Source organism: Schistocerca americana, chromosome 6 (genome assembly GCF_021461395.2).
Source record: "Schistocerca americana isolate TAMUIC-IGC-003095 chromosome 6, iqSchAmer2.1, whole genome shotgun sequence".
NCBI classification, from domain to species: Eukaryota; Metazoa; Arthropoda; class Insecta; order Orthoptera; family Acrididae; genus Schistocerca; species Schistocerca americana.
The window spans coordinates 42796490-42808122 of record NC_060124.1 but is presented as its reverse complement, the minus strand read 5'-3'; positions in this window follow the sequence as shown (position 1 = coordinate 42808122).

Here is an 11633-nt window from a genome sequence, read left to right as displayed (position 1 = left end):
CACTACTGTCAGCTAAATAAAAGATTCAAACTACGGAAGGCACTAACTACTGATAGGCATAGTTAGCAAATGAAAGATTTTGACAGAGAAGAAACAATGTATTTACCTTAATAGTGTTCAAAGGTCATAATATATATAGCAGTTCATGACATCCAGTCTTACAAATTTCAAAACTCCGCCATTTCTCTCCCCACATCCACCACTGCTGGCGGCTCACCTCCAACTGCGCAACGCTACGCGCTGTTAACATCCAGCTGCCCAACACTACAATGGCAGACAACAATGAAAACTAGCCACAGACTGCACACAGCACAGCCAGTGATTTTCATACAGAGCGCTACGTAACGTTGCCAATAAGAAAACATAAACAGCCTACTTACAATTGTACTTCAATCCTCCATCTGGGGCGTGTTGGCAACAGCATAGGCGTTGCTCTTCAGCCGAAAGACATTACATCTACATCTACATGGATACTCTGTAAATCACATTTAAGTATAGCGCGCGGAAAGAATGAACACCTATAACTTCCGTACGAGCTCCGATTTCGCTTATTTTATCGTGGTGATCGTTCCGCCCTATGGAGGTCGGTGTCAACAAAATATTTTCGCATTCGGAGAAGAAAGCTGGTGATTGGAATTTCGTGAGAAGATTCCATCGCAACGAAAACACCTTTCTTTTAATCATTTCCAGCCCAAATCTTGTATCTTCCTGTGACACTCTCTCCCATATTTCGCGATAGTACAAAAGCTGCTCCCTTTCTTTGAACTCTTTCGATGTACTCCGTCAGTCCTACCTGGTAAGGATCCCACACCGCGCAGCAGTATTCTAAAAGAGGATGGGCAAGTGTAGTGTAGGCACTCTCCTTAGTAGGTCTGTCACATTTTCTAAGTGTCCTGCCAATAAAACGCATCCTTTGGTTAGCCTTCCCCACAGCATTTCCTATGTGTTCTTTCCAATTTAAGTTGTTCATAATTGTAATACCTTGGTATTTAGTTGAATTTACGGCTTTTAGATTAGACTGATTTATCGTGTAACCGAAGTTTAACGAATTCCTTTTAGCACTCATGTGGATGACCTCACACTTTTCGTTGTTTAGGGTCAACTGCCACTTCTTGCACCATTCAGATATTTTTTCTAAATCGTTTTTTAGTTTGTTTTGATCTTCTGATGACTTTATTAGTCGATAAACGACAGCGTCATCTGCAAACAACGGAAGACGGCTGCTCAGATTGTCTCCCAAATCGTTTATATAGATAAGGAACAGCAAAGAGCCTATAACACTACCTTGGGGAACACCTGAAATCACTTCTGATTTACTCGATGACTTTCCGTCGATTACTACGAACAGTGACCTCTCAGACAGGAAATCGCAAATCCAGTCACATAACTGAGACGATATTCCATAGCACGCAATTTTACTACGAGCCGCTTGTGTGGTACAATAGAAGACATTTAAAAGAACACAAAGGAGAAAATATGGCGGTACATAGATATAAAAAGGAGGAACATTATGGAGATAAAAACCTTAAAAAAGTAGTGTACACAAAAAATCACACACTGTGACAATTAAAAGAACACAAGGCAAAGTATGAACGGAGCATAAAAGCTGCGACAGGCAGCATAACACAGAACAATTACAGACAGCAACACAGGTCCAGCACATGATTATATCACAGCTCTTGACATCATTGGAGAACAGCATCAAACACAACACTGACATAGCACACTGAAGATGACAAACTTAGAGGATCTGCCAGGGATACATGACGAGGGAAAAGAGAAGAAAGGGGGGATGGGCGGTGCTAAGGGGGTGGGAGAGGGAGGTGGGTGGGAGGGGGCGCCGAAGGGGTGGGGGGAGGGAAGAATGGGGGAGGGAAACAGCTGAGGAGGGGGTGCAGAGACTCAAGGGGGAAGGAGGAAAACCACTCTGGGGGAAGAAGGGAAGAGGAAACATGGGGGTGGGCTTGGGGAGGGGAAGGTGAACAACATCAGGCTAGTTGGTAGGAAGGGTAGATGTCACATCAAAGTGGGAGGTGCTGCAAATTGCCATAATGAAGGAGATGGAGTGTGTGGAGGTGGGGAGAGGGAGGGATAGAGGTATGGCAATGGGCAGGGGGGTGGAGAGGAAGGAAATACCAGTGGGTGGGGGGATCAAGTCTGAGGACAATGTAAAGGATGCAGATATGTTGGAGGAAAAGGAGGAGGTGGGGGAAGGGGATGAGGTCATACAGGAGTCGTGTGGGGGTTGGAAGGTGGATATGGAAGCAAGGCAGTGTACATGGCATTCTAGGATTTGGAGGGCCTTATAAAAGTGGGGAAGGGCAGAGATCCAGGCAATGCTGGCATAACAGAGGATAGGACGTATGAGGGATTTGTATGTGTGGAGGATGGTAGAAGGATGCAATCCCTGTGTCCAGCCAGACAGGAGTTTCCAAAGGTAATGGCAGGAATGGGCTTTCTGCTGGATGGTCAGGAGAAGAGAGGTCCAGGTGAGCTAATGGTCGAGTGTGAGGCCAAGGGATCTCAGGGTGGGGGTGAGCTGGATGGGACAACCATAAATGGTGAGGTAGAAATCATAGAGCAGAAGGAGCGGGTGGTAAGGCCTATGCTGATTGCCTAGGTTTTGGATGGGTTGATATTAAGGGACCACTGATTGCATCAAACAGTGAACTGGTCAAGATGGGTTTGGAGGGTGTGTTGGGACCGTTGAAGGGTTGGATAGAGAGCCAGGAAGACAGTGTCATCAGCATATTTGAGGAGGGAGACAGGTTGGGGGCGGGGCTTGGGCATATCTGCGGTGCACAGGAGATAAAGGAGAGGGGAGAGGACGGAGCCCTGGTGGACACCAGCAGAGGGATAAAAGATACAGGAGTTGGTATTGTGAAGGGTGACATAGGAAGGATCGCATGAGGGGAAGGAAGCGACCAGGTGGACAAAATTGATAGGCACGGAGTAGGTTTGGAGTTTAAAGAGGAGACTGGGATACCATACACAGTCGTAGGCATTTTGGAGGTCGAGTGAAACGAAAATGGCAGAGCGACCACAGATCAGCGATTCGTGCTGCTTAAAAAGTCCACCGCTCACGCACTTGGGCCAAGCGCGTACTCTCTGCACCTGCAACATGCTCGCAACAAAATCGATATAAGTGATTATCAAAATCATTACATAATGAAAACAACACATAAACTGAAGAAGTACATAATTTGTTAATTTTTTTATCATAAGAAGTAACTACATTTCTAAGAATTTATATCACACCAGAAATCTTATACGACTGAAATTATGGAAAACTTTCCACATTGTGTCAAACTTGCTGGACTAAGGTTTCGATGAAATATGGAATATTTAAACTGTAGTGGAATCCACAACTTCAAAACTGATGAGGAGCGGCAGGTAGTAATCAAATGATCGATACTTTGTTATGTCGTTATGAGAAGACACTTAAATTGTATGTACGTGCTTTACACTTAACTTTGCCATTTACAAGATCCTGAAAATTATTATTGCGCTCAGCCAGAAAGCGATAAAGAGCATACCGACCATAATTTCCAGTCTGCAGTTCTACATTACTCTTTGTGCTCACTGAAAGAAAATGTTTCTACTTGCTATTTACTCAGCAGGGTCAGGAACTATGAGTATAAGCAAAAGTTTGGAATTTTAACTGATTGATATATTCTGTAAAAGTTCTCATGCACAGAATATCATAATATCCCTAATAATAATAATAATATACCTATAGGAAACAGCACTTTTAACAGTTCAGAGGCGACTTCTACGGGAAGTAAAATGGTCTCTAAAAGTTAATTGCTCGACTTAAAGGTGGAAAATAGTCTCACCACTTGCCACGCGGTTTTGTCAACATCATGGGCGGCACACAAATAGTTACTTCCGTTAAATCTAAGCAATCCTCCTCTGTAGTTTAACACTTTACAGTCTTCTTAATGTTGACATGAATGGAGACACGTTAGCTTTAGTCACTGAAAAAGTTTTAGCTCGACAGCATTTAAACTTTGTGGGCTAGAATTTTTAGAATGGAAACGACAATAGAAAATGACCTTTGAACTGCTTCTTTAAGATTCCTTGTAATCCTTGTTTTTACAATGCAGTCTTGAAGCTTGGTACAGCTGTATTATTGCACGAATGTAATCGAGTGCTATAATTACAACTTTCTATTACAAATACAAATGATACCTAATCTACCAAGAATAAGGGCATTTTCGTTCAAAATTTGGTTTTTAGTAAATACTTGAAAACTAATGGAGGTAGCTTATTGGTGTCAGACATTTAATGTTTTTACATCAAACTGAGCCTAAAAAGTAGTTTTCAGCTTCTAGAGTCTAATATTTAGCGGCTTCAAATTTTTGTACGAACGCCGATGTTACCAAAAATAGGGCTTTGATCAAGCTGAGACTTGTAACTTTTAATTGTGACATACATTTGCATATTCTGATCGATTATTAGCTTTGTAATTTTATTGTTCATCGCCACTTATTCTTTTCTTAAGAGGATATATTTTGTGTAACATATTGACTTGATCATTCTGAGACTTTCAGTGTTAACATGTTTAAGCATACACTAACGAAATTCTTTGCAGGCAACACTCGCCCCACTCAGAACAAGCCTAAAGTCTACTCCCAGGGTGATGCTTACGATTTAATATTTTAGATTCTCTAAGGACGAACAAAGATTAAAAAAATTGTACCACAAAACAAAAATGGAAGAAAATCGACGGTGCAAGAAAGGCTTTCCAAGAGCGTTTGTTCCTACAAGAGACAACCAACATATTGCTTCCTCCTATGTATATCTCGCAAAAGACCATGAAAATAAAATTAGAAATATGCAAATTCACAAGGAGGCTTACTCAGTAAACGTTCTCTCCACGAGCTATTCGGAACTCTAACAGGAAAAAGGGAAAGTTTAGCGATACACCGTAAGGTGGCTTGCGAAGTATAGATGCAGATGTAGATGTATATGTAAATAAAAAGTCTTCATCTACGTCCTGAGTGCGCTGTCACTTCGAAAAATGTATGTCAATTTTCAGTGGCCACACATCATAGCGAGTACAGGAACTTGTGAGCTAGTGTATTGCATTAAGTAAGACCGCATTAATCAGTCTTGAATTGGATACTTGTTTCAAACCCAGGACCCTGCCAGTGAGATACCAGTGTCGTTTGCAATAGTGAATTGGCCACGGCAGAGAATAAATACGCTAGATCGAAGCATCATGCCAGCACGAATTGTTAGATGTTCAACATGTAGCCTGCTTATCTGCAGCCCAAGTCCTAGCTACCCAGTGCACGTCCTGATAAAATTCTTGAAAGCGACTGAAATGTACAGTCCCTCTGTTGTATAGGAGATGGAGTGTCCAAACGTCTGGTCCAGGAGTTCTGGTTGTAGTGCACTGAGGTGCTTTGTCACATCAAAGAACATCAATGGTATAGCCAAGTGACATGGTGCGAGATATCTCCATGATTGGCCCTATACACTCATGCTCATAAATTAAGGATAATTGCAGAATGTGGTGCCACACAACGTGGCACTACACAAAACTGGCGCTAGTAGCGTAGGCACATAGGGAATACACACGACACAGATCTGTAAGTCCACGATATTGGTGATAAGTTGAGAAAACAGTCCAGAAACACAAGTGCTACAAAACGCCACTGTTTCCTGCGCATGTACCCCGACTTCAGTATGGGATATGATCACCATGCACACGTACACAGGCTGCACAACGGGTTGGCAAACTCTGGATCAGGTGATCGAGCAGCTGCTGGAGTATAGCCTTCCATTCTTGCACCAGTGCCTGTTGGAGCTCCTGAAGTATCGTAGGGGTTTGAAGACGTGCAGCGATACGTCGACCGAGAGCATCCCAGACGTGCTCGATGGGGTTTAGGTCTGGAGAACAGGCAGGCCACTCCATTCGCCTGATATCTTCTGTTTCAAGGTACTCCTCCACGGTGGCAGCCCGGAGGGGCCGTGTGTTATCATCCATCAGGAGGAAGGTGGGACCCTCTGTACCCCTGAAAAGGCGGACATACAGGTGCAAAATGACGTCCCGGTACACCTGACCTATTACAGTTCCTCTGTCAAAGACATGCAGGGGTGTACGTGCACCAATCACAATCCCACCCCACACCATCAAACCACGACCTCCATACATGTCCCTTTCAAGGACATTAAGGGGTTGGTATCTGGCTCAAATGGTTCAAATGGCTCTGAGCACTATGCGACTTAACTTTTGAGGTCATCAGTCACCTAGAACTTAGAACTAATTAAACCTAAGGACATCACACACATCCATGCCAGAGGCAAGATTCGAACCTGCGACCGTAGCGGTCACGCGGTTCCAGACTGAAGCGCCTTTAACCGCACGGCCACACCGGCAGGCTTGGTATCTAGTTCCTGGTTCACGCCAGATGAAAACCCGGCGAGAATCACTGTTCACACTATACCTGGACTCGTCCATTAACATAACCTGGGACCACTGTTCCAATGACTGTGTACTGCGTCCTTGACACCAGACTTTACAAGCTCTACTGTGTCTAGGGGTCAGTGAATTCACCTTTCAGGTCTCCGGGCGAATAAACCATGTCTGTTCAGTCGGCTGTAGACTGTGTGTCTAGAGACAACTGTTCCAGTGGCTGTGGTAAGGTCCCGAGCAAGGCTACCTGCAGTACTCCTTGGCCGTCTGCGGGCAGTGATGGTGAGATATCGGTCTTCTTGTGGTGTTGTACACTGTGGACGTCCAATACTGTAGTGCCTGGACACGTTTCCTGTCTGCTGGAATCGTTGCCATAATCTTGAGATCACACTTTGTGGCACACGGAGGGCCCATGCTACAACCTGCTGTGTTTGACCAGCCTCCAGTCGCCCTAGTATTCTACCCCTCATAACGTCATCAATATGTGTTCTTTGAGCCATTTTCAACACATAGTCACCATAAGCACGTCTGATAACGCCGCTGCACCGTACTCTGACGTACACCAACACACCTCTGCGTATGTGGACTGCTGCCAACACCACCGTGCGACGACCGCAGGTTAAATGCACCGCATGGTCATACCCCGAGGTGATTTAAACCCGCAAACCGCCCACCAGAGCGTTGTTTCACCATGTATCAGCATTATAATTAATTTTTGAGCATGAGTGTATATGCCCTACCTCTTTATCTGTACGATGAAATGAGGCCACTGCTAAACTGCTCTGGCACATGAGCTAAGCAAGGAGTTGCTCTCTGCATGGGTACTCATTCACACTAAATCCTGAGTTGGCATCGGTCTGGTTTTGTCAGTACCTCTCACAATAGCAATTGTTAACCATGAATTACCACTAACTGGAAGTCTGCTCCTCCTCCTGTATCTTCTGCGTCGGTACGGCAAGGCTGTCTGCTCGCTGCGGCTGCCTCGAGTCGAATGAGCCTGCAGCTGCCTCAGTACCGGATGACGCCACTGATAAGACATCACCGCGCCAGTTATCAGCGCCGTTGCGCAACAGGATGGGAATTTTCCAGCAACGCGCTCCTAGTAATACTAGGGAGCGTGTTGCCCAGCCCATTTGAATCGAGCGCCACAGCCTCGTTCTGCGGCTAAGTCCCGCTCAAGGTCACCCGCCTTACACAGCGGCATACGGTGAACGCACACAACAATAGCCATGCCGTACCGACGCAGAAGATACATGAGGAGGAGCAGACTTCCAGTTTACAAGACAGTGGATACTTTTTCAGTTACACCAAATGAGATTGGTCAACAGGAGTTACTACAAGGACCTATTACTTTTGTTGGTTGCAAGATTCAATTTTCTTGTACTACAACAGAAGTAGTTAGTGGTAATTCATGGTTAACAATTGCTATTGTGAGAGGTACTGACAAACCTCTTCAAGGATTGGAGGCCTACAATGAGAGATATATTATTTCTTATCGCACTTTTGCAGTCGGAGTTGTACCTAACAGGGATTATGGAACATGTGTTGTTACAACAGACAAGCCATTTTCTCTCTACACAAGGAATCGCAGGAGGATTATTATTTCTTATCACACTTTTGCAGTCGGAGTTGTACCTAACAGGGGTTATGGAACATGTGTTGTTACAACAGACAAGCCATTTTCTCTCTACACAAGGAATCGCAGGAGGATTAATGCAGATGATAAGTTAAATGTTTGGTGCAAAATCTCTGGTGTCTTAACTAAATATATTCTTGTACAAGGAGATATTACTTTGTATTACCATTCCTAATAAAGAGAACCATCCTTATGTATCCCGTGAGGATAGATTGCCCAGGCACTCAGTTTGTTACTCTTTGTCGCTTAGAAATCTAGCACTTGTTGCAGCACAGAACACCATTCTGAGTGAACTTAATTTTTTTTTTTAATTTTCCCCAGCAAGCACAGATAAAGGTAAAGACAGGTTTGAAAGCAGTGTCTCAACTGGAATGCAAACAAGCAACGAAAGCAAATGCTAGAAATAGCGAGCCTCACACCTGGTGAATTGCCACACAATTCTCGAGTACAGAATGCAGAACGCGAGCACAGCAGAATGACCACACTATAACGCAATTCTGAGAGCGCCGCAGAGTGAAGTAAGACAGCATAACACGCTCACACAAGTGCGTCTCCACGACACCCAGAAGTTGCAGAAAGAGCTAAGCTGGAGATCTGAAAACGACAGTTGGGACTCCATAGTGCGATAGAGAGCGCTGACAAGCCTAGAAAACCGGCCACATTCGCTCATCACCACGGCCTCAATAACGCCATAGGCACGAGCTAGCGAGTATTAATACGTGGCTTTCTGAAGTATAGGAGTAGGCGGTATGACAGCCTTGTAAGTTCAGTGAGTCCATGTGAAAGCTGTTTCGTGATGTGTCACCAGTTGTAGATCTGATGACATCAGCTACGAGACACCAGCTCGCCAGCCTGATGCCCTCCAATGCCGTGGATTGCTGTTGCTGCCATCCTTGCTGCCACTGCTGTGAAGACTTCGACCAACGACCCACTGGGGTTTAATCGTGGCTGATCCGTAGGCTGTCGACCTTACAGCTTCCAGGGAAGGCACATTCTAGCTGCTCCCTGTCAGTGTCTTGGTCGTCTCTTGTGGGGAGTCCAGGACATACAGAGCTACCATCACACTGGGCGGAGCTGTTGGATGCCGTTCGAGGGGCAAACTATGACGACAGCAAGAGTGCCTTGGCGGAAAATTTCTCCAAGCAATTAGCATCCCGGCTCCACGGGCAGTGCCTGCAGAACTCTGAGCTTCTTAAATAATTAAATTCAGCTACTTTAACCTACTGATATGTTTTTCATATTTCCACTCAATAACGTCTTGTGGAATAATTTTTTTGGGTAATTCAACACTTAGAAAGAAGCGAGCAGTCATGTAGGTACATCTTCGTGGAGTTAGGCATTTTAACTGTGCCGTCACAATACATATATTCGCTACCGAAATTCATCATAAACAGTCCATCACAATTTAAGAAGAACAGTAAGGTCTCGCAATCTGAGGGTTCCGTACAAACTTAATTATGTAAACAGACAGTTCACCCATCCTGGCAATTGAGGATTTCGACGACTTTTGCCAGGTATACTGGCAAGATATCTATCCCAAGGATGCCAAGATTCTCGAGAATGTTTTCATTTCAAGTTCGAAGTGCGATAAAAAATAACAAGAAATTGTTTCATGTGATATAACTGCAAATGAACTATTTTCGAATTCTTTTCCTTTACTTGCACTGCCAAACCGGGGTACAAAGTAGACTAGCCTCCAAGTGGTGTACCCCGGCCAACGTAACTAAGTTACGGCTAAATAGTCTACAGAAACAGGCTGCTGGACCTCTGGTGGTTGCAAATTACCTTAGGATATCACAGCTGTTAGAGGATACATAGCAATGAAGCAAAACAGTTCTGCCAAGAACTACCTGACAAAGGACTTAGGGAATACCCTCCGGCTCTTACAGCTAAACATAGAGGGAACAAGCAGAGCAAAAAGTGTGTATCTCACTCAAATATTGATTGAAAACAAGGTGGACATTGTTCTAATACAGGAAACCCACTGCTCAGACGAAACCCAACTTCATTCCAGGTGTAAGCTCCCGGGCTACACGTCAGCTGCTGCGACATACCATGCAAGTTACGGATCTGCAACATATATCAAGAATGATGTTGAAGAGGTAACAGATGTCCAAACAAAAACGGAAAATAACATCCATACCATCAGGCTGAAAGTCGCCAACACAGAGATTGTGAACATCTATAAGCCCCCAGCACAACCATGGGTAAATGAAGCTGCTCAAAATATTCCACATCCAGGAATAGTAATTGGAGACTTCAACAGCCATAACACACAATGGGGCTACAGAACCACGAATGAAGATGGTGAGAAAGTATCAGAATGGGCTGAAATGGAACGCCTTTTCTTACTATTTGACGGGAAGGACAAAGGGACATTCCGCTCAGCTAGATGGCCTCAGGACTACACTCCCGATCTCTGTTTCGATACCACTAACAACAAAGGATTACCCTTGCAGAGCAGCAGGAAGGTGCTCAGTGATTTCCCTAGAAGCCTACACCGACCTGTACTGGTGAAAATTGGACTCGAAATCCCAGTTGTGAAGTCTATACCAAAGCCACGATGGAACTTCCAAATAGCCAAGTGGGAAAAATTCTCTGAAGAGGTTGATCATATTATTCAGTTTATTCCACCTAAAGTTAGGCACTACGACCGCTTTGTTAGACTAATTCATTCCATTGCCAGAAAACATATTCCAAGAAGCTACAGAGAGAACTACATTCCTGGATGGAGCCTTAGATGTCAAGAATTGTATGACGAATTTAAAACGACTCGAGACACCAAGGTAGCAGATGAATTGATTTCGGCCCTAGATTCAGCTAGGCAAAAGAAATGGATGGAACTAACTGAAAACATGTCTTTCCAACACTCGAGTAAGAAAGCTTGGAATTTATTAAGAAAGCTTGGCAGTGCCACGAAAGTTAATATCTTATCAGACAAAATAAATCCTAACAAAATAGCAGCCAGGATTGTTAATATAACAAGAACACCAAGCAACAACAAAAAACAGAAAGCCAAAGAAATAAAACATGAGCTAAAGTCTAAAATGTCTCAACCACAGCCTTCCGAATTTGCACAGAAAATCTCTGCAGCCGAAGTTGTTTCAGCCCTAGATACTCTAAAATCTGGTAAAGTGGCTGGTTGTGATGGTATATACCCGGAGTTCCTTAAACATGCTGGCCAAGGTGCAGTGCAATGGCTAACTGCACTGTTTAATGAAATTCTCGCAACAGGAAGACTGCCAAATCTTTTTAAGAAAACTAAAATAATTGCCATCCTGAAACCGTCAAAATCTGGTAACAATCCTGAAGACTATAGACCCATTGCACTTCTAAGTGTCTGCTATAAACTGCTGGAGAGAGTACTCTATAATAGAATTACACCAACTATCCTGAAACACATTCCTGTAGAACAGGCTGGCTTCAGACGAGACCGCAGTTGTAGCGATCAAGTGCTAGCGTTGGCAACATACATAGAGAAGGGCTTCGAAGACCTGAAGAAAACAATGGCCGTGTTTATTGACCTAACATCAGCATATGATACAGTGTGGCGGAAAGGCATGCTCCTTAAGT